At 48.4% G+C, this 23,828-nt stretch overlaps 1 non-coding gene and 1 pseudogene across 1 annotated transcript; both read left to right on the forward strand.

Moving 5' to 3' along the window:
- The first annotated feature begins 1,402 nt into the window (after positions 1 to 1,402).
- LOC138998720 (U6 spliceosomal RNA) lies at positions 1,403 to 1,514 on the forward strand. The gene has a single exon (XR_011469224.1). It is a non-coding gene; the product is annotated as a U6 spliceosomal RNA (small nuclear RNA).
- A 9,462-nt stretch (positions 1,515 to 10,976) lies between these two features.
- The window catches only part of LOC138998559 (transcription cofactor HES-6-like), a 36,928-nt pseudogene continuing 24,076 nt past the window's right edge, over positions 10,977 to 23,828 (forward strand).

Genomic DNA, 23,828 nt, shown 5'->3' on the forward strand with positions numbered 1-23,828 from the left:
ACTTTGGATGTGCACTTAGACAAACTTTTAGAAGGTCCTGTGGTTTTTATTTTTTTCTGTTGCACTGCTGGTGACTTGTTGAATTTTATCCCTTGACAGCAGTGGTTCTCAACCTGTTGGTCGCGACCCCTCTGGGGGTTGAACGACCCTTTCGCAGGGGTCGCCTAAGACAACACATCTATAATTGTTTTTGTGATTCATCACAATGCTTTAATGATGTTCAATTTGTAACAATGAAAATACATCCTGCATATCAGATATTTACATGACGATTCATAACAGCAGCAAAATTACAGTGATGAAGTAGCCACGAGAATAATTGTATGGTTGGGGGTCACCACAGCATGAGGAGCTGTATGAAAGGGTCGCGGCGTTAGGAAGGTTGAGAACCACTGCTTTACAGGCAAAACTTTTGAAATGGTGGATGTGGCTTTTTAAAATCTTTTAAAATTTCTGTGCGTCCATCTCTTGTACTTGAAGGATTTGCTTATCATCTTGACATGATTGGTTGTTTCTTTCTATGAGAATTTATTTCAAAGTATGCACTGTGCAGTTCTAAAATATTTTGTGTTAAGCATGTGTTTTCATCCATATCAACCAGCGGTTCTCACCTGTGGGCCGCAACCCCTTTGGGGGTCGAACGACCCTTTCACTGGGGTCGCCTAAGACCATCGGAAAACACATCTATAATTACATATTGTTTCTGTGATTAATCACTATGCTTTCATTATGTTCAATCAGTAAGGTTGAGAACCACTGAAACTGCTTAAAAATTTTCAGATGGTCTAGTTTCCCCCCTCTTATTGGTTTGTCTGTAATGAATGGTTACAACAAGGGTTATATTTTACCTTCTAAATGCATTATTTGTATTTTCAGAGCAGGGTTAAACGGTGTTTTTTTTTTCCTATAGCTGCTGGCCTCATGGAAATCCTTCCCCAGTGTTTTGTAGCGCCATCTACTGGCAGGATGGCATTATATGGGCAAAACAATTTGTTTAAAAACTTGAGTTTAGGACAATTGCATCAGATTTAGACGTTTGCCATCAAAAATCTGTGCAGACTTGGTGACACATTTACTTGCAACTAAGGTGGGCTTTACAGGAATGTAGCTACGAGTCCACATCTCATGTAATCTTCTCTGCAGAGCTTGGGCAATGGCCCCGAATTGCTATGACAGCTAACCAACCAGCTACGTGTCCTGGAATGATAAGTGTAAGTTGTAAAGCAAAATATCTGTATTCTGCTTGGTTAACAAGTGTGTACTTGTAGCCCTTTCATGCAATAGATTTCAAGTTGTTGTTCATAAAAAAACAAAACAACGATATAGGAGAAAATTACCTTCCTGAATAGAAATATAGAATAGCAACGTCTATGAATATCACAAATAAAGAATTCAATTCTTCGTGCTCGCTTCGGCAGCACATATACTAAAATTGGAACGATACGATACAGAGAAGATTAGCATGGCCCCTGCGCAAGGATGACACTCAAATTCGTGAAGCGTTCCATATTTTTTTTTTTTTAAAAAAAAGAATTCAATTCTTCAAAAAAAAAAAAGAATTTCCGTTAAAAAAATCACACACACATCAAATAAATGAGCTGATTAAAAAATATCATATATACTTTGTTCTCTCTTCTTTAAATTTATGCCCTGGACGGTGGGGCTCAGTGGATAGAGTGCTGGCCTGCAGGCTAAGGGGTACTGGGTTCGATTCCGGTCAAGGGCACACGCCCGGGCTGCGGGCTCGATCCCCAGTAGGGGGCGTGCAGGAGGCAGCCAACCAGTGATTCTCTCTCATTATTGATGTTTCTATCTCTCTCTCTCTCTAAATTCCTTTCTGAAATCTACAAATATATATATATTTTTAAAAATTTATAATTCACGATGTGGCAATCTGGGGCTTGATAAAAATTACCTGGGGTGACCTGGCCCGTGTGGCTCAGTGGACTGAGAATCAACCGAGCACTGAGAAGTTGCTGGTTTGAGTCCCGGTCAGGGGACATGCCCGGGTTGTGGGCTCGATCCCCAGTAGGAGACGAGCAGAAAGCAGCCGATTGATGTTTCTCTCTCTCATATTTTTAAATATATTTTTATTGATTTCAGAGTTGGAGAGAGACAGAGACAGAGAGACATCCATGATGAGAGAGAATCACTGATCAGCTGCCTCCGGCACGCCCCACACTGGGGATGGAGCCCGTATCCCGGGCATGTGCCCCGACCGGGAACTGAGCTGTGACCTCCTGGGTCATAGGTCGATGCTCAACCCCTGAGCCCCGCCGGCCGGGCTGGAGGGCTCGTCTCGTTCCCCTCTTCTGTGCGGGGACAGCCCAGGCTGATGAAGCGCCACGACCCCCCCTCACGGGCGTGGTGGGCGGTGCTTCTCGCAGCCAGGCCTGAGCGTGGCCCTGGTCTGGGATCCATGATGGCGAGGGGACGCCCACTCCCCTCCCCCTGCATCTCAGGCTCCTCCATTCACCCTCGTTACGCACCTGGAAGTGGTGTTATCACAGGTCCCATCTGGGCCCGAGGTGGGTTCTGCCTAATGGACTGGATCTTTCATCCCCCCCCCCTTCTTTTTCCTGCAGAGAGAAGAAACGATGGAGAGAATGTTCTTGGATCGCAATGCTGGCACGGGCCGGCGAGCTTTGCTTTAAATCGTCAGTGAGATGCTTGACATTGTTCTTCTGCTTTATAAACTTTACTAGTGGCCCAGTGCATGAAATTTATGCACTGGGGGGGGGGGGCGGTGTCCCTCAGCCCAGCCTGCACCCTCTCCAATCTGGGACCCACTGGCAGTGAGTCGGACATCCCTCTCACAATCCGGGACTGCTGGCTCCTAACCAATCACCTGCCTGCCTGCCTGATCGCCCCTAGCCACGCCCCTGTCGGCCTTATCGCCCCCTAACTAATCCCCTGTCAGTCTGATTGACACAAAACTGCTCCCCTGCCAGACCAATCACCCACAACTGCTCTTCCCTGCAGGCCTGGTCGCCCTGAACTGCCCTCCCCTGCTGGCCATCTTATGATGACAGGGGGCAGCTATCTTGTGACACGAGGGTGTGAGGGTCAATTTGCATATCACCTCTTTATTATATAGGATGAGCAAACCATTGAGGAGCCTAATGGGAAGTAGTTTCCCATTAACAGAGGCTATAAAAAGCCGTGCTCTTTTGAAACTGTGCCTTAGCCCGGCCGGTGTGGCCCAGTGGTTGAGCATTGGGTGAACCATGACCCCGAAGGTCAGGGTCCAATTTCCGGTCAGGGCACATGCCTGGGTTGTGGGCTCCATCCCCAGTGTGGGGCGTGCAGGAGGCAGCTGTCCAGTGATTCTCTCTCATCATGGATGTTTCTATCTCTCTCTCTCCCTTCCTTTCTGAAGTCAATAAAAATGTATTTCCTATATAATGAAAGCCTAATATGCAAATTGACCGAACAGTGGAACAACTGGTCGCTATGACACGCACTGACCACTAGGGGACAGACACTCAATGCAGGAGCTGCTCCCAGCCTGCAGGCCCCAGGCTAGCCAAGGTAGGTGCCACTTGAGGCCTCCCCACCGATTGCCCCATCGGTCACCCCGCAGTTTGGCCCTGATCACTGGCCAGGCCAAGGGACCCTACCCATGCACAAATTTCATGCACCGGGCCTCTAGTCCAGCGGTTCCCAACCTGTGGGTCACTACCCCTTTGGGGGGTTGTACGACCCTTTCACAGGGGTCGCGTAAGATGACCGGAAAACACATATGTAATTGCATATTTTTTTTTGTGATTAATCACTATGCTTTCATTATGTTCCATTTGTAACAATGAAAATACATCCTGTAGCCGAAACCGGTTTGGCTCAGTGGATAGAGCATCGGCCTGTGGACTGAAGGGTCCCGGGTTCGATTCCGGTCAAGGGCATGTGCCTGGGTTGCGGGCACATCCCCAGTGGGAGATGTGCAGGGGGCGGCTGATCGATGTTTCTGGCTCTCTGTCTCTCTCCCTTCCTCTCTGTGGAAAATCAATAAAATATATTTAAAAAAAAAAAAAAAGAAAGAAAATACATCCTGCATATCAGATATTTACATGACGATTCATAACAGTAGCAAAATTACAGTTATGAAGTAACAACAAAAATAATTTTATCTTTGGGGGTCACCACAACATGAGTAACTGTATTAAAGGGTGGCAGCATTAGGAAAGTTGAGAACCACTGCTCTAGTCTATACTAATAAAAGGGTAATATGCTAATTAGACCGGATGTCTTCCAGTCGACCTTCCAGACAAAGCCACAGTGGTGGGGGCTGAGGCAGAGGCAGTTAGGGGCGATCAGGCCAGCAGGGGAGAGCAGTTAGGAGCAATCAGGCTGGCAAGGGAGAGTAGTTAGGGGTGATCAGGCAGGCAGGGGAGCAGTTAGGGCATCAGGCAGGCAGGCAGAGTGGCTAGAGGTGATGAGGTAGGCAGGCAGAGGCAGCTAGGGGCAATCAGGCAGACAGGCACAGTAGTTAGGGGCAATCAGGCAGGCAGGCAGGTGACCGTTAAGGAGCCAGTGGTCCTGGATTGCGAGAGGGATGTCCGACTGCTGGTTTAGGCCCGATCCTGCATCAGGCCTAAACTGGCAGTCAGACATCCCCCGAGGGGTCCTAGAGTTTGAGAGGGTGAAGGCCGGGCTGAGGGACCTCCCTCCCCCACCCCCCCAGTGCACGAATTTTGTGCACCTGGCACCTAGTACATGTATAAAAAAAGACTGCCCATCTTTCGAGCATTCTGAGTTTTGTCCACTAGAGGGAACCAGCGAGCCGTATCCAGGCTCCTTCCTAATTGAGGGCCCTCACGTGGGCTGAGCCCTGGGAAAGAACTGCCTTTTGGGTCCCAGGATCCACTCCTGTGTGTGAGCATCAGACTCCACCGTCTCCCCAGGATCGGCGTATCTCATCTCACAACTACAGTCAAAATTTCTTTCCTTTTCTGAAAATTTTTACCCCCAGATTTCTTCCTGTCTTTTTAAATAAATTCGTTATTGTTGAAAGTATACATACCCCCCCTTTTCCCCCCATTGCACCCCTCCAGCCCGCCCCGACCCCCCGACCCCGGCCTCACCACCCCATTGTCTGCGTCCCTGGGCCATGCACAGACGCGGGCAAGGTCCATGGTTGGTTACCTCCCACCACCCGCCTCCCCGGCCCTCCCTCCCAGGCCCCGCCCTCTGTTCCAGGCTCGCCTGTCTCCACTCCAATCACCAGTTTATGTTGTTACATCGACTCCACATCCGAGTGAGATCATGCGATGAGACTCACCTCCTTCACACAATTGACATGAACGTGCTCTTACCTTTTCCATGTCACCAAAGCGGTCATCTGGTTTCCTGCTTTCAATGCCACATATTTTTTCACAAATTAGCTGCAGAAATAGAGACAATTATAATATACAATGATGTGTGATCACAGTATCTGATGCAAATTCCCTCTCTCTCTCTCTCTCTCTCTCTCTCACACACACACACACACACACACACACACACACAAAACACTCTCAGGTTCAGCCTGTTTTAGTTTGTTCGTTGCTTTGTTTTGTTTTTTAAAATATATTTTATTGATTTTTTACAGAGAGGAAGGGAGAGGGACAGAGAGTTAGAAACATCGATGGGAGAGAAACATCGATCAGCTGCCTCCTGCACACTCCCTACTGGGGATGTGCCCGCAACCAAGGTCCATGCCCTTGACCGGAATCGAACCCGGGACCCTTCAGTCCCCAGGCCAACACGCTTATCCACTGAGACACACCGGTTAGGGCTGTTTGCTGTTTTTTAAATGTCTTTTTGCTGGCTTCAGAGAGGAAGGGAGAGGGAGAGAGAGAGAAACATCAACGATGAGAGAGAACCATGGATCGGCTGCCTCCTGCACGCCCCACTCTGGGGATGGAGACCCCAAACGGGCATGTGTCCTGACCGGGAATCAAACCCTGACCTCCTGGCTCAACGGTCGACGCTCAATCACTGAGCCACACTGGCCAGGCCTGTTGCATTGCTTTTGGACTCCGTCCTTTAAGAAAATTACTGGCAGGAGTAACCGTACCTGAGGACATAGGAGGGTGCACAATGCCACTCGCTCAACAGATGTTTACTGTGCTCCTACTGTGCGTGACAGCGCATGGGAGGGGCTCCAGTAGAAACAGGAGATGCACCTGCCCCCAGGGACCCCTCAGAGCGCCCAGGGTCAGCGGGGCGTCCACCATCCATCCCCCGCCACCTGACCCTCCTGGAGGACTCTCTCCCAGGGCACCCCCGTCCCCCAGGGCTCCCAACAGGAACCCCGACATCGCCCAGGCAGCATCCAGGGAAGGGGAGAGATGGAGGGCAGAGAGAGCCCAGGCCTGGGACTGAGGCAACAAGAAGAGAACCCGCTCATTCCAGCAGCTTTTCAGGAGCCAATGTGTGGGGGGCGCAGGGTGAGACCTCAGGAATGTGTATTCCAAAGGCTGGCCCTCACCCGGTTCCAGCAACATTGGGGGGCGGTGGGGAGGGGGAGCCGGAGTGCAGGTCCAGGGGAGCAGGGATCCCACAGGTTTTACAGGGAGAGCCCTGCCGTGGCCGGAAGAGGCTGCAGGATTGGAAGTCGAACTGGCTTCTCCACACACACCAACGTACGTACATGTACACACACACACACACACACACACCATCGCCCCCCCACACACCCCATCCACACACACCAACACCCACACACACACCAACGCACACACACCAACGCCCCCCCCACACATACACCAACGCCCACCCCACACACACACCAACGCCCCCCCCCACACACCAACGCCCCCACCACACACACACCAACGCCCCCCCCACACACACCAATGCCCCCCACACACACACCAACGCCCACACACACACACACCAACGCCCACACACACCAACGCCCCCCCCACACATACACCAACGCCCACCCCACACACACACCAACGCCCCCCCCCACACACACCAACGGCCCCCACACACCCCCCAACGCCCACACACACACACACCAACACCCACACACACCAACGCCCCCCCCACACACACCAACGCCCCCCACACACACACACCAACACCCCCCACACACACACACCAACGGCCCCCACACACACACCAACGCCCCCCACACACACACCAACGCCCCCCACACACACACACCAACACCCACACACCATCCACACACACCAATGTCCACACACACCAATGCCCACACACACACCATCCACACACCCCAATGCCCACACACACACCATCCACACACCCCAATGCCCACACACACACCATCCACACACCCCAATGCCCACACACCAAGGCCCACACAGGGATCTCACGCCTCCAGGCCAGTTTCCTGCTTCCTCGGCACAGAATGCCCTTCCTCCTTTTCTCCCAGCCTCCAACCCCCAATTGCTCCTCCTACTTCATTCTCCCAAGACATCGCCTCCTCCTCCAGGAAGGCCCTCCAGGACGCCCCCACGGTGTGGTCTGCGATCCTCTGAGCGTGGGTGGGGAGGGGGGTGTCTAACACTATTGATTCGCCCATCTAGGTGTCCCCCCACCTGGGGGCCAGACCGGGGCGACCCGGAGAGACGAAGGGGGAGGAAGGACAGCGGTGGGGAACCCTGGGCCGGAGGGAGGCGCTGTCCAGGGGGTCCATCGCTGGGCGCACCCGCGGGGAGCCCCGGGCCCATGGGGGACAGGACTCAGGGTCCCGGCCCGCATATGCCCGCGGGGACCCCGCACTCCCTGCGTCCTCCTCCCAGCGCGTGGGAAGGGGGGAGAGGCACGAGCGGGGTCCCCGGTCGCCCCCCTCTATCCGCTCGGAGACCCTGCGATTCGCCATGTCCTCAGCCCCCAGACCCTCACTCCACCCCCGCGCACTTGTGGGCGGGCAGATCTGGAGCCCCAAAGGCCCCTGAGCGGCGGGGACCCGGCCCCCCACTTTCCCGCGCCCCCACCTGGCTGGCTCTGAGTAACGGCTTCTTCAGCCTCCTCACCGACATCGCGGCCAGCGCCCCAAAACAGCGTGGTCACTATGCTGGGCCGGGCCCCGCCGACACACGCCGCCGTGGGAACCGGCCCCAGGCTGGTACCCCCCCACCCCCCACCCCCAACCCCGACGCTGGGCTCCGCCTCCAGGGCCGCGGTCACGCCCGCACCCGCGCGCGGTTGGTTGGCAAGACCTAGTTCCAAAGCCCCCGCGCCGCCCATTGGCCGAGCCGCGGCGTATGCAAATGAGGCCGCTGGCGCCAGCCCCGCTCCATCGTTGCCTGGAGACGCGAAGGACGCTCTGCGGCCGGGAAGACCCCCCCTAGGAAGCTGCATCGGGAGGAGCGGGGCGCGGGGCCACACTGCGCTTTTGGTTGCGCGCAGCTGAGATGCGCCCGCTTTGTGATGCCCGTGGGTGGGGAGCCGGGCCCCACTCACCCGCGGTCCTGGGACTTCACCTGGTTTCCCTCACAGGCAGCAGCGCCCCCCTCTGGCGCATTTGGGTAAGGGACGCTCTGAGGGGCGCCTATGGGGGAGCGAACAGACCCAGGGACCCGCCGTGGTTGGAAGAGGCCCATGGGCTGCGGGGTGGTTCCTTCTGTCCCCAGGCGGTGCTCTGGGCGCCATCTGCCTGGAGTCCGGGTTACTGCGTCATTGTCTGGTCAATATCTCGCTCGCCACCCTGGAGGCTGAGCCCACTGTCACCTGCATTGAGAGCATCTATCCCCAGGCCTGGCTGGTGTGGCTCAATGGATAGCGCGCCCACCTCTGGCGTCCTGTTTCCTCCAGGACAGAATTCACCCAGCCTCTCCTTTTGAAAGGACAGAACAGGGCTGATAACCGTGTTCCTAACTCCTCTTCAAGCAGAAGCCATAGAATGTATCAGTTGCTAGCCAGCCCTTATCTCAGCCAATAGGAACGCAAGGAAACTAGTCCAAGGCCAAAAGTATGCTAGCCACCTCCTGTCTTTGTGTAACCAGACCCTAGCTGCACCCTGCCCTTGCGTCATTAGCCCCCGGCCCTCACTCAGCCAACCGGAATAGGCCAAATCAGTGGTCCGAGTGAGCCCCCACCCCCTGACCCAAGCCCTATAAATTCTTTCTTCTTCCAAGACTCCGGTCTCTCTTGCTTCCTGTCACTCCACTGTGTCAGTGGGGGAGGCAGAGGGACCAAACTAGCTAGTTTGAATAAATGACTCTTTGCTTTTGCATCGGACTCGGCTCCCTGGTGGTCTGTCTTTGGGGACTTTGAAATCTGGGCATAACATTTGGGGGCCCATCCGGGATTCCCAAGACCCACTAGGGACCCCACTCCGGAGGGTCTGTGTGTCGTCTGTTCTGTTCTATGCGAGCTCGCTTCTGTAATCTGTGCCTGATAAGATCTAAGTGGATGCACTGGCGGATCTCAGGCAGGAGGAGTCAGGGGACGCCTTGGCCCTCCGTCTGGAGGGGTGTAAAAACCCCTCACGAGGGGAGTGGACTCCCCTCAAACCTCTGAACCTCTGGGACGTGGCGGGTCGCTCCCGCTGATTCGCAAACGGCCATCGTCCAGTTTTCTTCCGTGGGGGCGGAAGGATGTTCTTAAGTGTCTTTGTCTGTCTGGTGTCTGTGTTCTTTTGTCTAATTTTGTGGACTCACTGGACGGACGTTATGGGACAGACTCAAACTACTCCTTTAAGCATTATGGTCATTTTAAAGTCAAGTGCTGGGCCAAACCTGCTCGCCAGCCTCAGGTGTGGTTTCCCAGAACCGCTGGGAACTTGGGACCTTGAAGCTTACTGAATTCAAATGATAAAAAACTTATGTCTTGCATTTTTGAAGTTTATTCTTAAAAATGTTACTGATTGAGAAATGCTGAATATTTGACTTGCCAGCTAAAAGTTTAAGGTTCGGATTGAATTGGGAAAAACTGTGTATTGTGGTAGCTAAATGCCTTTGCTGAATGAATGTCTGGTCAAAGTGTATGAATGTGGAGGGAGGGAGCCTGCCCTCTCCTCTCCTTTGTGTGTCTTCACCACTTTGGTCAGGCGGGCATCTGAGTGAGGATCTGTGAAAACAGGTCACCCCCTCCCTTGTCTGTCTCTCGTCACCGATCATCATGAGGTCGGGACAAAGTAAACCTGCTGTTCTTAATTACATGTTAAAAAATTTGTAAAGGGGTACAATAGAGATTGTGGAATTGGAATGAATGCTGAAACATTGAGGAAGCATGAGTGGACAGCTGTTTGTTTGTGTGGGACTAGCCAATTTGCTACCGAGACGAAGGACTGGATGCAGTCTTAACTCCTCCGGTAGGTTCTCACCAAAACGTTGGTCGAGAATTCTGTTCTAGGACATGGGTGCCAGGAGTGCCCCCACGCCCGTCTGGGGAGTTGGGCATTGTTTTGTTTATCTGCTCAGCTCCAGTCTGGGCTAGTCTACTAAGAGAGTGTGAATACAAGTGTTTTGTCTATTTTGGCTGCTCATTACTAGTCTGTGTAAAGTGAAAGTTACTTTGATTTATTTTGCATTTCTGTTAATTCATCTGGCTGAAGGTTTAGGCTGGACCCCGAAATAGTCTGCAAAATCTCTTAGCAGCTGCGAGAATCATTTTTGTTCTCAGAGTCTTTTGCTCACTATTAAAGGGGAATCCGCCCACTTAGTTAATATAAATTTCTGTCTATCAGTTGCTCTCTCCTGGGTTGTAAATTCGCTGTATTAAATTGAAATTTTGAAGTTCTAGGATAGAGTTAAAAGCTGGCTAAATTCCAAGATTGCTTGTAAGAAAAGCAAGAGAGAAGTCTTTTCAAGTTAACTGTTTGCTTAGCAAATTAACAAAGTAGCAAATTTCAAAGAACTTGTTATTCATGGTTTTCTTTTCTCTTTAGTGGACAGCTCCGCAGGTCTCGGAGAGATTTACTGCCTGTGACTGTATTTTGTTTAACTTGCTGTTTTCAATTGGTCTTTCCCTTCCTCCCTCATCCTGATTCTGAAAGCATCTGTAACTGAATGTTACAGATGCACCCGTTATATTTCCAGGCCGACTCTGTGAGGAAAAGCAATCGGGCCTGGGCTGAGAGAAAGGGGGTGGGGGTGTTGGCAGTTAAGTTACTGGCTGCAGACCTAACAGGTCTTATCAATGAACTTCAAGGTCACAAGAAGTAACTGTAAACAATGTAGTCTTTCTCTGCCCTGGGTTATTCTTTTTAACCCTTCCAATGCTAAATTAGACCAATACCTGTTCTTAGTTTGATCACAAAAGGTCTAGATATATCTTAAGAGTAAAAATACAGCCGAAACCGGTTTGGCTCAGTGGATAGAGCGTCGGCCTGCGGACTGAAAGGTCCCAGGTTCGATTCCGGTCAAGGGCATGTACCTGGATTGCGGGCACATCCCCAGTGGGAGATGTGCAGGAGGCAGCTGATCGATGTTTCTCTCTCATCGATGTTTCTAACTCTCTATCTCTCTCCCTTCCTCTCTGTAGAAAATCAATAAAATATATTTAAAAAAAAAAAAAAAAAAAAAAAAAAAAAGAGTAAAAATACAGCCAAGACCGGTTTGGCTCAGTGGATAGAGCGTCGGCCTGCGGACTGAAAGGTCCCGGGTTCGATTCCGGTCAAGGGCATGTACCTGGGTTGCGGGCACATCCCCTGTGGGAGATGTGCAGGAGGCAGCTGGTCGATGTTTCTCTCCCATCGATGTTTCTAACTCTCTATCTCTCTCCCTTCCTCTCTGTAAAAAATCAATAAAATATATTAAAAAAAAAAAAAAAAAAAAGAGTAAAAATACATTTAAAATGTGTTAAAACCCGCAGCCGCCCTGGTGATTTAGAACTGTTTGCCAGGCAGACGCAGCCCCTGAGAGCCAGGTCAAAGAAGGCGGGGGGCTGAATGCCTGAGCTGCCCGCAAGGCCCTGAAGCCCCTGGTGGAGAAGAAGCAGCGCGTGCGCGGATCAACGAGAGCCTACAGGAGCTGCAGCAGCTGCTGGCGGACACCGAGGTGCAGGCTAAGCTGGAGAATGCCGGGGTGCTGGAGCTGACGGTGCTGCGCGTGCTGCAGGGCAGGGTTTGTGGGTGCGAGCAGCTGCAGGCAGAAGCCAGCAAGCGCTTCGCTGCAGGCTACATCCAGTGAACCCCCTGCTTGAGTCCATACCACTGTTAAAGGGCAGTGGCTTCCGAGATTTGCTGGAGGACGCTCTGGCTGGGCCCCAGGAGACCCTAGGTGGAGCTGCTGGCTCACAGGAGGGGCTGATATCCCCTTCAAGTGCACTCCCTTGAAAAAGGCCTGGTTGCTGCTCTGCCACAAAGGGAACTGGTAGAAAGGCAAGAAAGCAGGGCCCTAAGAGTTAACAAAAGGGCACTCTCCCTGGACCCGGTAGCCATCAGGACTTTAAAATTCTCCAAGAGAGGAGGAGTCTGACTCAGAGACTGGCCGAAACCTCATTGGGTTAGAAGAACCAGAGGCTGCATATTGAACTTATAGACTGCAGTTTGCTGGGCAGAGGTCCAAGCCCAGTCATATAGGGGTTAAACTACCTGTGTACAACAAAACAACTTTCTCCTGTGCCAGAATACATTTTAAGAAAATTGAATGCATGATAGACCAGTAAGCTGGGAGCAAATGCTTTGCATTTGCCTCCCTAAACAAAGGTTAAATCCTTTATATCAATCTGATTAGTGTCATTTGTTGTCCACACCCAAGGACAAATGAAGTTAGAAAATAAGCCTTATTTTGATTAATTCTTTTATTCAGGAGGAGCCAACCCGGTCCCTCCCTGCAACATGAATGATAAAATGTATATTAAGGAATTTTAAAGTTGCTCAAACCTCGCTGCCTTGGGTCCAGTTCTGCATGTGTAAGAAGGAACAGAGTAAAGTTTAGTAGCAGAAGTAAAGAGGCAGGCAGGCCAGAAGCAGGCCAGAAGAAGCTGGCAAGGCCATCCAAACCACCCAGCCGCTATTGGCCAGAGCCGCCTGAGGCAGACCTCCTTGGACTGGCAACAGCTGACTCTGACTAGGACAGGCTGGGCTTTTTCCAACTGGGCCCCCATGAGCCGATGGTCAAAATGAAGATCGGGGGCCAGACTGTGAACTTTATGATTGATATAGCGGCAGAGCACTCGGTAGTTACTCGGAAGGTACCTCCCCTCTCAGGGCAGGAAGTTACCATTATTGGAGCTACCAGTACCACAGCTGCAGACTATTCTGCCGCCCCTGCCGATGTCAGTTAGGCGGCCATCAGGTGGTTCATGAATTCCTATATTTACCAGTTGACCTGGTCCCTCTAATGGAAGCAGAAACCACTTTTGCCCCAGATGGCTCAGCACAGCCTTGCCTAGGTGAAGAGACCTCTCTAATGATCCTGTCCTTAGCAGTGCCGAGAGAGGAAGAATGGAGACTTTACACCCCCCAGCCAAAGGCCTCCACATCTGTTCCTGTCAGGCCACAATCAGGGGACTCGGGCAGTGTTCCTCTTATCTGCCAAAATTCCCAAGACTGTAAAAGTACTTGTTCACTGAAAAGGTATAAATGTGGATGTTTATTTAATGTTTATATGTCTACTTAGATATAAATATTTATAAATAAATAAAACCCCCGGTTAGTTTCCTGGTGTATTCTGGAGCAGCCTATTCAGTCTTGACAGAGCCAATGGGGCCAATAACATCTAAGAAGACACCGAGAAGACACCGGTTCTAAGAGCCACCGGACAAACTGCCTTCTTCCTTGGACATCAAAGAGGACTGTGGACCTCAAAAAGAACACGGTAACTCATTCGTTTCCAGTCATGCCAGAATGCCTGTACCCCTTACTTGGACGTGATCTCTTACAGAAATTACAAGCCACCCATAAGCTTGTTCGAGATGCCCTGCCAGTGCCACCTCGGACTCTGTACATCCTTTCCAGCCTGGGGACTTAATGTGGGTAAAGAAGTTCACGACTCCAGGACTCACCCCAACTTGAAAAGGACTATACCTGCAGAAAGTTGTATAATAGACTCAGATGATGCCTGCATCTTCATAGACATGGCTTCAGAAAGACAAGGACAATTTTACCTTATATAGAAAGGTCAAAGAGTGGACTTTAGTCACCTTCCTAAAATGTTTGTATAGCGTTGCCATATCTCATGTTTAGTAGCGGAGGATTTGGCTGCCTGAAGTGGCCATGATGACAATATTATGTTTCATTGTATTAATATGTTATATTAACCTTTGATTCTCTTGCAGGTTTGTATGTTGGCTATCCTGGAAGGGGACTATGTGGGGTGAACCCCAAGAGTAGAGGGTGTCTAGCTGCCAAGAGGGCAGGTGCCCAACGGGGCAAAGAAGAATACCCATCAGGTTTTGGTCTCTACTAAGAGACAGCTATCAGTTGGCAGCCTGTACTGTCAGGGATAGTACAAATCTCAGCTGTAGAGAGCTGGGAAAAGCCTATTTGGAATAAAAGGTCTGAGGCATGGTTGTGCATTTTTAAAGGACATAAAAGGTTTAAGGGCTAATCTGAAAGTATGAAATTTAGAAAGGTTGTATATATGATAAGAAGGAGAAGAGAAATGTTAAAAGGACTAACAAGAAAAATCAGAAGATCTTAGAGCAGATCAGTATGTTTTTCTCCTTATATAATTCCTCTGAAATCTGGCAATGCTTAATAAGTCATGGCAATACATTTCTTTGCATGAAATCAATAAGACCTGTTTTCAATAGTAATTTTATTAACCGGAAACTTTGACTGGAATGTCATGTTTTAAAGAAACCTGTCTGAGCTCTTAAGACTTAAAGCCAATAAGAGTGCCACAGGAAAAGCCTGGTATCCTGCTTGGGAGCCCTGAAGATGGCTGGCGCTGGAGCGTCAGGCCCATGCCCTACCATCACTGGCGGTTGGTAAGAGTGGAAGGGGCGCAATAAGGATGCCTCTGCATCCCTGCAGAACCCCCACTCACTCTGGGACGCAACGAGTAGGAGGGCTACTGAGATGGGCTTAAAGCCTAGAGCGTGGGCTCAGGTGGAGTTGCTACAGGTGAGGGATTCACCTAACGCAGCAGATACTGCAGGCAGGCCTGATGGCAGCTGGATGGCTTGGCTTCCTGGCCCTACGGGGCACGTTAAGATTCAACCATGAAATTCCAGCAAAGGTAGTCAGTTACCATTCTTGTTGTGTTTATGCAAACATCAGGCCAAATTGAATACAGTAAATAAATTAATATTGATTTGGCTTTTTGATAGCCATAGAGGAATTTTAAGAAGAAAAATCCTATTTCAATAAAGGTTGTTAAAACTAAAATGGTTTCTTTCCCTTCCACCGGACCATTTGTTATAGTTTGTCTCTGCCAGGTCACAAGCCCAGCTCCTTCTGTGCCCAGGACAGCAGGGAGCCTGACTGGAAGGTGACCTCTGACCAGACACACCTGCTGCAGATCACCCTCAAGAAGACAGCGGACCTCGGCGGACCCCTTATAATCCTCCTGATGCTGTTGACTTTCGGCCCTTGCATTATTAACAGACTAGCCCAATTTGTCAAGAAGTGTATAAAAGTAGTTCAGTTGATAGTTCAGTCCGTCTCATGATTGAGCCGGAAGTTCCAAGACAAGGGGGGAATGAAAGGACAGAACGGGGCTGATAACCGTGTTCCTAACTCCTCTTCAAGCAGAAGCCATAGAATGTATCAGTTGCTCAGCCAGCCCTTATCTCAGCCAATAGGAACGCTAGGAAAATAGCCCAAGGCCAAGAGTATGCTAGCCACCTCCTGTCTTTGTGTAACCAGACCCTAGCTGCACCCTGCCCTTGCGTCATTAGCCCCCGGCCCTCACTCAGCCAACCGCAATCGGCCAAATCAGTGGTCCGAGTGAGCTCCCACCCACTGACCCAAGCCCTATAAATTCTTTGTTCTTCCAAGACTCCGGTCTCTCTTGCTTCCTGTCACTCCACTGTGTCAGTGGGGGAGGCAGAGGGACCAAACTAGCTAGTTTGAATAAATGACTCTTTGCTTTTGCATCGGACTCGGCTCCCTGGTGGTCTGTCTTTGGGGACTTTGACATCTGGGCATAACACTTTGCCATTAGCTCCCAGCTCCTTTATCCCTAACTTCATCCCAGTGAGGATTGGGCTGGGAACGCCCCCTCCCCATTCCTCAGTGTCCCCACGTTCCCTTAGAGGGGTGGACAGGAGCATTCTTCCTCTGAGATGGGATAAAATGGGTCAATCGAGCCAAGGGGATGAAGGCAGCTACCCCGAGGGTGAGTCAATATGGCTTGGCTGAGTGCTGTGGGCCTGACTGGGTGAGTAGCCACCCTCTCCCCTCAATGGCAGCGGGGTCAGGACTGGGGAACAGCCCCCCTTGTCCTGGGCAGGGCTGCTGGGATCCAGCCCATCTGTCTTTTTTCTCCATGTCCGAGAGTTGTTTAAATAGCCCAGGTTTGAAGAAACTTCCCCCTAAACCAGTGGCCGGCAAACTCATTAGTCAACAGAGCCAAATATCAACAGGACGACGACTGAAATTTCTTTTGAGAGCCAAATTTTTTAAACTTAAACTATATAGGTAGGTACATTGTTATTCACTTAATGAGGGTGCTCCTAAGCTGGACTTTGCTAAAAACGTCCTCAATCTGATTGAGGTACGTTCGCTGTGTCGACCCCTTCCAACTCTCCCATCCACACTCGCCTTGTATCCTTATTTCTCTATCTCCTTTCTTTCATCCTCTTTCTATGTCCAAACCATCTCAACATACCTTTCTCAATCCTTGACACTCCATCTTCTTTCACTCCACAACGTTCCCTAAAACTAATTTAATAAACTTTATTTGAAGTTTTAAGTCAACTTCTCACTGTACGTGCACGCCCGCACGTGGCATTTTGTGGAAGAGCCACACTCAAGGGGCCAAAGAGCCGCATGTGGCTCGCAAGCCACGGTTTGCAAACCACTGTCCTAAACCAATCTGACTCTCTACCCTTTGGGCAGGGGTGATTATTTATATATTTATTTATTTAAGACTAGAGACCAAGTGCATGAAATTTATGTACTCGGGGGAGGGGGATCCCTCAGCAGAAATTGTGAGAGGGCACAGGTCAGGCCGAGGGACCCCACTGGTGTATGATCGTGGCTGGGGAGGACTGCGTGAGGTTGGCCAGCTGGGGAGGGATCGCAGGAGGGCTCCAGAGCGTGTCTGGCCCATCTCTATCAGTCCTGATCAGCCGGACCCCAGCAGCAAGCTAACCTACCGGTCGGAGCATCTGCCCCCTGGAGTTCAGTGCACGTCATAGCAAGCGGTTGAGTGGCCTTAGCCTATCATTAGCATATTTGATTGGTTGAATGGCCGACTGGACGACCAGGCAAAATTAACATATTAGGCTTTGATTATATAGGATTTTACTTTTATTATTATCCTATATAATAAAACCCTAATATGCAAATCGACCACACAGCGGAATGACCGATCGCTATGACATGCTCTGACCACCAGGGGGTAGCCGCTTAATGTAGGAGCTGCCCCCTGGTGGTCAGTTCTTTGCCATAGGCTGTGCTCACAGCTGGCAAGAGCAGCGGCAGTGGAGGGAGCCTCTCCTGCCTCCACATCAGTGCTAAGGACCCCTTGGTGGATGTCTGACTGCTGGCTTAGGCCCAGACTCCGCGGCTTAGGCCCACTCCCCACAGAGAGAGGGCCTAAGCCAGCAGGCGGACATCCCCCAAGGGGTCCCGGACTGTGAGAGGGCACAAGCCGGGCTGAAGGACCCCTGCCCCTTGCCCCAGTACATGAATGTCATGCACCAGGCCTCTAGTTTAAATATATTTTTATTGATTTTGATTTCAGAGAGGAAGGGAGATGGAGAGAAAGATAGAAACATCAATGATGAGAGAGAATCATGGATGGGTAGCCTCATGCATGCTCCCCACTGGGGATTGAGCCCGCAACCCGGGCATGTGCCCTGACCGGGAATTGAACCGTGACCTTCTGGCACATAGGTCAATGCTCAACCACAGGGACCATTCTTTAAAAATATTTTCTTGGTGGTTTGATTTCTTCTATTCATTGTATATTAAATTCTAAACTAGTGGTACTACATTAGCTCCTCGGGTTATGTCTGAGATCCGTTCCTATGGCCGACATAATGCGATTTTCGCAGTAATTCGGAACCCTCCGACATAAGCACCTATGTCACTCACATGGAGTGCATACACAGCAGTAATGAAGTGAAACAGTAAGGAAAAAAATTAGAAGATAACAATTCCTGCCAAACCGGTTTGGCTCAGTGGATGGAGCATCGGCCTGTGGACTGAAAGGTCCCAGGTTCAATTCCCATCAAGGGCATGTACCTTGGTTGCAGGCACATCCCCAGTAGGGGGTGTGCAGGAGGCAGCTGGTCAATGGTTCCATCTCATCGATGTTTCTAACTCACTATCCCTCTCCCTTCCTCTCTGTAAAAAATCAATAAAATATATTTTTTAAAAAAGATAACAATTCCTGACCTTTACTTGTGGTAAATAAATAAAAAACAACCATAAAGCACATATGTACATACGTCTAAATGATGGAACTTTTTTATATTTATAAATAAATGGGAGATAGCGATGTAACCATGAAACAATGTATGCCGAGTCCGACGTAACCTGAGGACTATCTGTTATATCAAAACAATTTTTTTAAATTAAATTCGAAGATCACTTATACGACATTGGAGAAAAGCTAGCATATTAACACCCTCTAACCCTTTAAGTTCAAATGCATCCCCCTTAGACCCTGCTCCCTGATCGCCCATAACTGCCCTCCCCTGGCTGCCTGATTGCCCCTAACCAACTCTGCCTGCTGACCTGATCACCTCCTAACTGCTCCCCTGCTGGCCTGATTGCCCTCTAACTGCTCCCCTGCCAGCCTGATTGCTCCCTAGCTCCCCTGCCTGCATGATCGCTCCTAACCGCTTCTGCCTCAGCCCCTGACACTGTGGCTTTGTCCAGAAGGATGTCCAGAAAACATCGGTCTAATTAGCATATTACCCTTTTATTAGTTTAGATTTTATGATTTTTAAATCTTTATTGTTGAAAGTATTGCATAGGTCTACCTTTTCCCCCATCAACCTCTTCCAGCATGCTCCTGCCCCCACCCCCGCCAACCAGGCCCTCACCACCCTTTTATCTCTGTCCTTGTGTTATGAATATATACGCCTATGAATTCATTTATTGATCTCTTTGCCCCCACGCCCCACCCCAGGCTTCCCTCTGAGGTTTGATAGTCTATTCAATGCTTCTATATCTCTGGGTCTATTTTTGTTCATCAGTTTATGCTGTTCATTAGATAGAGTCCACCTTGAGTGAGATCATGTGATAACTTATCTTTGTCCAGCTGGTTTATTTCACTTAGCATAATGCTCTCCAGATCTATCCATGCTGTTGCCAATGGTAAGCATTTTTATTCATAGTAGCGTAGTATTTTGTTGTGTAGATGTACCACAGTGTTCTAATCCACTCAGCATTTGGGCTGTTTCCAAATCTTAGATATTGAAAATTGTGTTGCTATGAATATAGGGGTGCATATATTCTTCCTGATTGGTGGTGTTGATTTCTTGGGATACTTTCCTAGAAGTGGAATTACTGGGTCAAATGGAAGTTCCATTTTTAGTATTTTGAGAAAACTCCATGCTTTTTTCCACAGCACCTACACCAGTCTGGATTCCCAACAGCAGTGTACGAGGGTTCCCTTTTCTTCACCTCCTCACCGGCACTTTTCGTTTGATTGGTTGATGGTAGCCATTCTGACAGGTGTGACATGATACCTCATTTTCATTTTTATTTGCATCTCTCATATGGTTAGTGACTCTGAGCATTTTTTCATTGATCTCTTCGCTTTCTGTATGTCCACTTTGGACAAGTGTCCATTTAGGTCATTTGCCCATTTTTTAATTGGATTGTTTGTGTTTCTTTTGTTAACTTGTGAGTTTCCTATATATTTCGCAGCTTAGCCCCTTATCAGATGTATCGTTGAGAAATATGTTCTCCCATGTAATAGACTCTCTTGTTTTGCTAATGATTTCTTTTGCTTGCAAAAGCTTTTTATTTTCATATAGTCCCACTTGTTTATTTTTTCCTTACTTTCCATTGTCCTAGGACAGTGATGCCGAACCTTGTGAGTTCGGCGTGTCAGCATTTTGAAAAACCCTAACTTAACTCTGGTGCCATGTCACATATAGAAATTTTTTGATATTTGCAACCATAGTAAAACAAAGACTTATATTTTTGATATTTATTTTATATATTTAAATGCCATTTAACAAAGAAAAATAAACCACAAAAATGAGTTCCCGTGTCACCTCTGACACGCGTGTTATAGGTTCACTGTCCTAGGAGATGTATCGGTAAACATATTGGTATGAGAGATATCTGAGATTTATGGACTACGGTTTCTTTTAGGACTTTTTTTTTGGTTTCACCTCTTACATTTAAGACTTTTATTCATTCTGAGTTTTTTCTTGTGTATGGTGTAAGTTGGTGGTCTAGTTTAATCTTTTGGCATGTACCTGTCCAATTTTACCAACACAATGAAACAGACTATCTTGTCTAAATTGTATGCTCTTGCCTCCCTTGTCAAAAATTGAGCACAGTGACTTGGGTCAATTTCTGGGTTCTCTATTCTGTTCCATTGAACGACATGCCTGTTCTTGGGGCAGTACCAGGCTGTTTTCACTACAGTGGCTTTGTAGTATAACTTGATAACTGCTATTGTGATCCCTCCATTTTTGTTCTTCTTTCTCAAGATTGCTGCAGCTATTTGGGGTCTTTTTTGGTTCCATGTAAATTTTTGGAGTGTTTATTCTAGGTCTGTGAAATATACCTTTGGTGTTTTAATAGGAATGGCATTGAATCTGTAGACTGCTTGGGGTAATAGGGACATTTTAATGATGTTATTCTACAAATCCTTGAACACAGTATATTTTCCCACTTGTTTATATCTTCCTCTATCTCTATTTTCTTTTTTTTCTCTTTATTGATTAAGATATTAAAAATGTGTCCTTATCTCCCCATTGCCCCCCATACCCCCACTCATCCCCCAGTGTCCATATCCATTGCTTATGCTTATATGCATGCACACAAGTCCCTTGGTTGATATCTATCTCTATTTTCAATGTCCTCTATTTTTGGGAGCGTAGGTCTTTTACCTCCTTGGTTAGGATTATTCCTAAATATCTTCATTTTTTGTTGCAATGGTTAATGGGATTGTGTGTGTGTGTTTCTATTTCTGAGAATTCACAATTGTGTAAAAATGACATATTTCTGGTTCCTAACTTTGAAACCTACTACGTTTCTGAATTTATTATATCTAGTAGTTTTTTTATTGCGTCTTTGGGTACAATATCGTGTCATCTGTGAATGAGAGTTTTACTTCTAATTGGGATGCCTTTTATTTCTTCTTCTTGTCTGATCACCATAGCCAGTAATTCCAGTACAATTTGAACAAGAGTGTGAAGGCGGATATTGTCTTGTTCCTGTTCGTAGGGGATATGGTTTTAATTTTTGCCCATTGAGTAGGATGTTGGCTGTAGGTCTGTCATATGTGGCTTTGGTTATGTTGAGGTATGTCCCTTCTATTCTCACTTTGCCGAGTTATTTTTTAAAAAAACAGGGTGTTCGATTTTTGTCTAATGCTTTTTCTGCATCGACTGATATGATCATGTGATTTCCTTTACAATCTGGTTTTATTTATATATTTTTTGGTCTTGCAATCTATGTATGTGCTGTATCATGTTTATTGATTTGCAAATATTGTACCAGCTTTGCATCCCCAGAATAAATCCCACTAGGTCATGATGTTTGATGTCTTAATTGTATCGCTGGACCTGCTTTGCTAAAATTTTGTCAAGGACTTTAGTGTCCAGGTTCATCAGGGATATTGGCCTATAGTTCTTTTTCTTTTTTCAATATATTTTATTGATATTTTACAGAGAGGGAGAGGGATAAAGAGTTAGTAACATCGATGAGAGAGCAACATTGATCAGCTGCCTCCTGTACACCTCCTACTGAGGATGTGTCCACAACCAAGGTACATGCCCTTGACTGGAATCGATCCTGGGACCCTTCAGTCCGCAGGCCAACGCTCTAGCCACTGAGCAACTGGTTAGGACGTGTGCTTCTTTTTCTTTGCCATTTCTTTATCTGGTTTTGGAATTAGGATAATGCTGGCTTTGTGAAACGAGCTTGGAAGTGTTGTATACTCTTGGATTTGTTGGAATGGTGTGAGGGGTATAGTTGTTAGTTCTTTGAATGTTTGGCAAAACTCTGTTTCGGTAAGCCATCTGGACGAGACCTTTTATTTGCTGGCAGTTTTTTGTTTTGTTTTGTTTTAATTACTGCTTCAATTTCGATGGCAGTTATAGGTCTTTTCAGGTTTTCTGATTCTTCCTGAATGAGTTTTGGAAGGTTGTATTTTTCTAAGAATATGGGCATTTTGTCCAGGTTGTGCTGTTTGTTGGAATAATGTCCATCGTAGTATTTTCTCACAGTCCCTTGTATTTCTGTGGGGTCAGTTTTTACAGCACCTCATTCTGTGTCTGTCAAGTCCACTTCCCAGTTCTAGCCATTCCCTGGGCATCTTTCCTGATTGTAAATTGTCTGCTGAGCTGCATGTAATTTGTTAATAACAAGTGGGTGCTCTTTGATTTAGTTGTATTTCCAGTTTGGCTCAGGACGAGATGTACAATACATCAGCCTATTCGGCCACCATTTATTTTCTTTTTTCTTTTTTACCACTTTCTGATCCTTGCTGTTAAAACCAGCCAGAGTGACCTCCGAACAGCTCGCAAATGCACAGGGCAGGCTCCCACCTGGAGCCTGCCAACCCTTCCCAGACTTCCTCAGTGAAGACCCCCACTGACCAACGCTGGTTTCACCTCCCCCCATCGCTGCTGTCACCTCTCACAGGTATCCTGGTCCATTGTGTACTGTCCTCCACTAGATGCCAGTTCCCAAGGACAGGGGACTCTGTATTTGGGGAATCTGAAACAGTTGAGCTCAACAGTATCCAAAGCCACAGTCTTTTTTTTTTTTTTTTTTTAATATATTTTATTGATTTTCTACAGAGAGGAAGGGAGAGAGATAGAGAGTTAGAAACATCAATGAGAGAGGAACATCCATCAGCTGCCTCCTGCACATCTCCTACTGGGGATGTGCCCGCAACCCAGGTACATGCCCTTGACTGGAATCGAACCTGGGACCTTTCAGTCCACAAGCCGACGCTCTATCCACTGAGCCAAACCGGTTTCGGCCAAAGCCACAGTCTTTATATGTGTTCCTTATGCCCACCCATGGCTGCTGAGCCTCTATCCAGCCTGATTCAAGTTCTCATCCCTACAGCCTTCCCTCACCCCACCCGCTCAAGGAACCTGGACCATGAGCTGGCAGGAACATGTTCACAGGCACCCAAACTATCTACCCCCTCAACCGCACCCCCCAGCAGCACACTATTCCCCAGAATCCAGGAACTATGCCCTCATTTCAGGTCTTCCATGCACAGACAAAACTTAGGGGGCGGGGGCACACCAACCACAAATCATCCTCCAAATGTGGAATTATATTGAGACCAAACCTCTCCTTCTTTTAATGCTTGTATTACAGAATGTTCCCACCATAGAAAATAAACAAAACCATATCCTGGAGAATACACGCTACCTCCAGGACGGCTGGGTGAGGGGGTAGGGAAGAGGTGTGCTGTATTTTTAATAAAGTGCAAAATAATCCCTAAAATGAAGAAAAAGAGATGTAAACACCAGTCGGTCTCAGGGGTGTGAATGGGTTGGCGGGAGGCAGGATTTTCTAAAGGTGAACTGATTTCAGGGCCCATAGCATCAGGGGGCTTCTCCCAGATACAGAAGTAGGTTCATTTGCAGCAGGCCAG

This window comes from Myotis yumanensis, unplaced genomic scaffold (genome assembly GCF_028538775.1).
Source record: "Myotis yumanensis isolate MYYU_CA2020_CCGP unplaced genomic scaffold, mMyoYum1.0.hap1 SCAF_20, whole genome shotgun sequence".
NCBI classification, from domain to species: Eukaryota; Metazoa; Chordata; class Mammalia; order Chiroptera; family Vespertilionidae; genus Myotis; species Myotis yumanensis.